General features: G+C 48.0%; 1 pseudogene; it reads right to left on the bottom strand.

Annotated features, from left to right (window-relative positions):
* Nucleotides 1-2,308: 2,308 nt before the first annotated feature.
* Nucleotides 2,309-2,922, bottom strand: LOC129475315 (mpv17-like protein 2; annotated as a pseudogene).
* Nucleotides 2,923-5,732: the final 2,810 nt, after the last annotated feature.

Below are 5,732 nucleotides of genomic sequence, written 5' to 3'. Positions count from 1 at the left end.
TTTTTTGAGATGGGGTTTCACTCTTGTTGCCCAGGCTGGAGTGCAATGGTGTGATCTCGGCTCACTGCAACCTCCACCTCCAGGGTTCAAGCGATTCTCCTGCCTCAGCCTCCCAAGTAGCTGGGATTACAGGCATGCACCACCACGCTGGCTAATTCTTTTTTGTATTTAGTAGAGATGGGGTTTCATCATGTTAGTCAGGTTGGTCTCAAACTCCTGACCTCAGGTGATTCACCCGCCTCGGCCTCCCAAAGTGCTGGGATTACAGGTGTGTGCCACTGCGCCTGGCTGAAATGTTGTTTTAAGCCACAAAATTTGTGGCCATTTGTTACTCAGCAATAGATAACTAATACAGTAACCATCTTTTATATAAGCTCCTCTTATCATATGTTTGCTCCTGTATTTCTTTTTATTTTTTGAGACAGGGTCTTGCTGTGTCACCCAGGTTGGAGTGCAGTGGCAGTATCATAGCTCACTGCAGCCTCAAACTCCAAGGCTCAAGAGATCCTCCCACTTCAAACTCCTGAGTAGCTGGGACTACAAGCATGCACCAACACAACTGGCTAATTTTTAATTTTTTTTTTTTGTAGTGATGAGGTCTCGTTATGTTGCTCAGGCTGGTCTGGAACTCCTGGACTCAAGCAGTCCTCCCATCCCAGCCTCCCAGAGTGCTGGGATTACAGGTATGAGCCCCTGCGCCTGGCCTCACCTGTATTTCTTACAACTCTGCATTTTCCCTCCCTTGAGCCAACCTTGAACTGCTTTGCTTCCTTCAAAACCTTTCTACTGTACCTTCTGGAAACCTCACTCTATAGTTAAGAAACTCCTCTTGACCGGGCACAGTGGCTTACGCCTGTAATCCCAGCACTTTGGGAGGCCGAGGTGGGCGGATCACGAGGTCAGGAGTTCAAGAACAGCCTGACCAACATGGTGAAACCCTGTCTCTACTAAAAATACAAAGATTAGCTGGGCATGGTGGCACTCGCCTGTAATCCCAGCTACTTAGGAGGCTGAGGCAGGAGAATCGCTTGAACCTGGGAGGCAGAGGTTGCAGTGAGCTGAGATTGCACCACTGCACTCTAGCCTGGGTGACAGAGCTAGACCCCGTCTCAAAAAAAAAAAAAAGAAGCTCCCCTATAGGATATAATATATTTGGGGTTTTTGTGTTTTGTGGGTTTTTTTTTTTTTTTTGAGATGGAATCTCTCTCTGTCGCCCAGGCTGGAGTGCAGTGGCGTGATCTCGGCTCGCTGCAACCTCTGCCTCCCGGTTTAAGCGATTCTATGGCCTCAGCTTCCTGAGTAGCTGGGATTACAGGTGGCCCCCACCACGCCTGGCTAATTTTTGTATTTTCAGTAGAGACAGGGTTTCACCATGTTGGCCAGGCTGGTCTCAAACTCCTGACCTCAGGTGATCCACCCGCCTCGGCCTCCCAAAGTGCTGGGATTACAGGCATGAGCCACTGCCCTCGGCCAGGTTTTGTGTTTTTTAGACTGGGATCTCAGTCTGTCACCCAGGCTGGAGTGCAGCAGTGCGATCATTTCCCACTGCAGTCTCCAACTTTGGGGCTCAAGCAATCCTTCCACCTCAGCCTCTGGAGTAGCTGGGACTGCAGGTGTGAGCCACCGCACCTGGCTGGATATAACATATTTGAATAAAAAGGGAGACATACCTGGTTCCTGGATGGGCAAACTCATTCATTAAAATGTTAATACTCTCCAAATTAATTTATAAATTTAATGCAACCCAAATAATTTTTAGTTGATATTACATTTCTAAACTGTATCCCTTTAGAAGAGTAAACATCTAGAAATAATCAAGAAAATTCTGAAAATGAGTAATGCATACCAACTATTCTTAGCATTTATTGAAAGACATTGTGAGGCTATAGGAATTAAACAGTGATACCAGTTCAAAACTGACAACTAGATCAGTGGAACACAATAGAAAGTTCAGAAAAAAAATTGCCTATGGACAATTTAGTAATTGACAGATATTTTAATTCATTGGTGAAAAGATAGATTGTATAATAAATGGTGTTGGGATAACTGGCTTGTGATTTTGGTGAAAATGAAATTGGATCTCTATCTAATTCCTTACACCAAAATAAATTCCAGGTGTATGAAATAAATACATAAATAAGGCCGGGCGCCCAGCCTAATTTTTGTATTTTCTGTAGAGACAAGGTTTTGCCATGTTGCCCAGGCTAGTCTCAAACTTCTGGCCTCCCTCTGGGAGTCAGTCGTGCATCTTGTCCCTGGGGGCGGGCAGCTTAGTCTGCTCAGGTGCCAGGCCATATAGCCTGGGCTGTTAGAGGAACTGGTACTTCAGGTAGGACAGATATGTGTCCCAGCCCAATGTCAGGCGACTGATGTAGGTGACTCAGAACTGGGAGGAGGGGGGTGCACAAAGGGAAAGTTCGCTAGCGCGCAGCCGGCCACATGCACCAGTCAGCCTTGTAGAATTCCCAGAACTTGTCCTGCAGCTCCTGGCAGCTCTCTCCCAGCGTCTGGCCTTCCAGGCAGCCAAGGCCCAAGACGTGTCATGTGCTCAGCATGGGAGAGGCTACCAGCTGATCGATCCATGAGGACCTTCCTGAGGGCATTTAGGAGGCCACAGAGGCCAGACACAGGGAGTAGGCAGTCCAGCCAGAGGTACCAGTAGTGTGGGAAAGGATCCATGCTGCCACCCACTGCAAGCATGCTCACTGAGTGCCACCTGTGGAACATCTGGTCAGGCTGGGTGTAGACCTCCCAGGACTGTCACACACTGTCCCGGGCTACCATAAGCACACCACAGCCCAGTGTGTTGATGACCAGCAGCACACGGCCCTGGAACAGGGACTGCCCCATAGTCCACAGGCCGTGCAGCCAGTGCCAGTAACATTTGGCCCTGTTGTTACTCAGTTGTTGTCTGAGTAACATTTGGCACTGTTGAGCTCTCCCCTCCATTTGGAAGATTTGCCCTTGGTTTCTGTGACACCGCACTCTCCTGGCTTTACTCTTTACTGTTTGGCCACTACTTCTCAGTCCCTTTTGCGGGCCCCTCTTCCTCTGCCCTTTCCTTAGAATCTGGTGTTCCATAAGGCTGTGTCCCAGCCTTTTTCTCATTTTTGTGGAAATAAATGAAGACCCACCAAATAAGAAAAGCAAAGCCTATTTCTTCAGAGCTTGCTATAGCAAGGGAGTCGGCCACCATCACTTGCCTATTGGCAGAGACTCAAAGGCAGGCAGAGCAGTGGTAAAGCTTTAGCATGGAGAAAAGGGAAGGCTTCAGGTGTGCCCTGACTGGAGGCTGTTGGTGGGGGAAGCTGGAGGTGGCTAGCTAGAAGCGGGGTAGCCTATGTGGTTGGTTGAGGATACATATTTGTCTTTCTCTGGTTAGTACTAAGTTGGAAGCAGGGACAAAAATTAGGGAAGCTGCTAGTTATTCCTCAAGTCCTGGCCATTTGGGGCCATTTTTTTTTTTTTTTTTTTGAGACACAGTTTCACTCTGTCACCCAGGCTGGAGTGCAATGGTGTGATCTTGGCTCACTGCAGCCTTCGCCTCCTGGGTTCAAGTGATTCTCCTGCTTCAGCCTCCGGAGTATCTGGGATTATAGGCATATGCCACCACGCCCAGCTACTTTTTGTATTATTAGTAGAGATGAGGTTTCACCATGTTGACCAGGCTGGTCTCGAACTCGTGACCTCAGGTGATCCGCCCACCTCTGCCTCCCAAAGTGCTGAGATTACAGGCGTGAGCCACCATGCCCGGCTGGGAAAAATTGTTAGAGAAATATTTGCTTAGCTTCCTGGATTGTCACTAGAGGTGGCATTCCCATTCCTATAGCTTTAATAACCATCTACACGTTGATGGTTCCCAACTCTTTTGCTCTAGCCTGTATTTCTTTCCTGCACTTCGTATCCATATGTCCAACTACCTCCTGGAAATCTCCCCTTGGACATTCCAGACACTTAAAATTTGGCAGGTCCAAAACTGAATTCAGTATTTTCCCCAGAAACCTGTTCCTCTTTGGGTGTTCTCTGTCTCAGTGAATGGTTCCATCATCCACTCAGCTACCTCAGCCATTAAACCCAGGCTTCCTCTCCGACCCACTCTGTCAACCATCACATACAATCCATCACTAATCATGTTGATTTTTATCTCCTAAATATTCTATAAGTCAGAGATTCGACACATAGGCTCATGGATCCTGGAGGATTCCAGAGCATCCATGAACGTGCTGAATTGTAGACAAAATTTGATGTGATGATGTCTAGTGGCATTTTTCTGGGGAGAGTGTGCAGGCCATTGCTTTCATCTCATCACATTCTGACAGGTCTGTGACTCAACAAAAGGTTTAGAACCACTTCTCTAAATGCATCCATTCCTCCTCATCCATCCTCCCACCCTGACCAGATGTAGTCACTACAGAGGACTATGTCTCCCAATAACAGCCTCTTTGCTCTCTTACAGCTGCAAATGAGGGGATCTTGCTGTGGCCATGGGCAGAGGCCAGCAGTGTTGGATGCTCTGTGCCCCAGGTGTGCCATTGTGGCCTGCTCCCCTCCCCACATGCCCACAGGTCACTTACTCTTTTTTCCTTTTCCTCCCCTCCCCCATCTCTCTTTCTTCATCTTCTTTTCTCTTTCACTCATTCTCTTTCCCTTCCCCAGCTTGTCTCATGCTTCCTTAACACACTGATTGTAGGGCATTGGGATCTTTGACACACATAGCTGGAAGCCTCTTAAAACCAAGACTAGAGGCAGCATTCATCCTGCTCATTGGCTGCCACTGGCAGAGCCCTCAACACCCCCTCCATAGAAGAGGAAAGGGAAGTGGGAGGGAGGCTGAGCTTGGAAGTGTGGGGCCAGTAATTAGGGAGACCTCAGCCCCAAGAATAGCTGTAGTGTTAGGAGGAATATGGGGGGCAGCTCAAAGAATCACAGACCCGAAAATCCTTGATTAAAACTTAAAGTTGGGAAGACATTTTACATTCTCTAACCTGATCTTTCCCCCATCTCTTTTTTTTTTTTTTTTTTGAGACAGAATCTCGCTCTTTTGCCCAGGCTGGAGTGCAGTGGCGCGATCTCGGCTCACTGCAAGCTCCGCCTCCCGGGTTCATGCCATTCTCCTGCCTCAGCCTCTCCGAGTAGCTGGGACTACAGGCGCCCGCCACCGCGCCCGGCTAATTTTTTTTTTTTTGTATTTTTTTAGTAGAGACGGGGTTTCACCGTGTTAGCCAGGATGGTCTCGATCTCCTGACCTCGTGATCCGCCCGCCTCGGCCTCCCAAAGTGCTGGGATTACAGGCGTGAGCCACCGCGCCCGGCCTCCCCCATCTCTTACAGATGGTCCTTGATTCCTTTTTTTTCCTCAATTCATATTTACAACAAGTTCTGTTGGCTTTACCTCAAAATATATTCCACTCTGTTCTGTTGATCTCTGTGTGCATTCTTTCTTTAACACCACGGTGATTGTTATAAAATGTATATTTGGTCTTCCCCATTTCCTGACATACAACTCCTAAAATCCTTTAAAATCTCCAAAGTGATGTCTTTTTATATGTCAATGAGTAGGCTGATGGCCAACAGCCCCTAGGTAGCTTCAGGATTGGGGATTGGTCCCCAAAAAGACCAAGGCAGGATTAGAGAGTTGGGACTTTCAGCCCCATTTCCCCACCTCAGGGGAGGGGAGAGAGGCTGAGAAGGTTCAGCTGATCACCAATGACCAACGATTTAATCAATCATGTC

The sequence above is a fragment of the Symphalangus syndactylus genome, chromosome X (genome assembly GCF_028878055.3).
Source record: "Symphalangus syndactylus isolate Jambi chromosome X, NHGRI_mSymSyn1-v2.1_pri, whole genome shotgun sequence".
Classification (NCBI taxonomy): domain Eukaryota; kingdom Metazoa; phylum Chordata; class Mammalia; order Primates; family Hylobatidae; genus Symphalangus; species Symphalangus syndactylus.
This window is presented reverse-complemented; position numbering and strand designations above follow the sequence as displayed.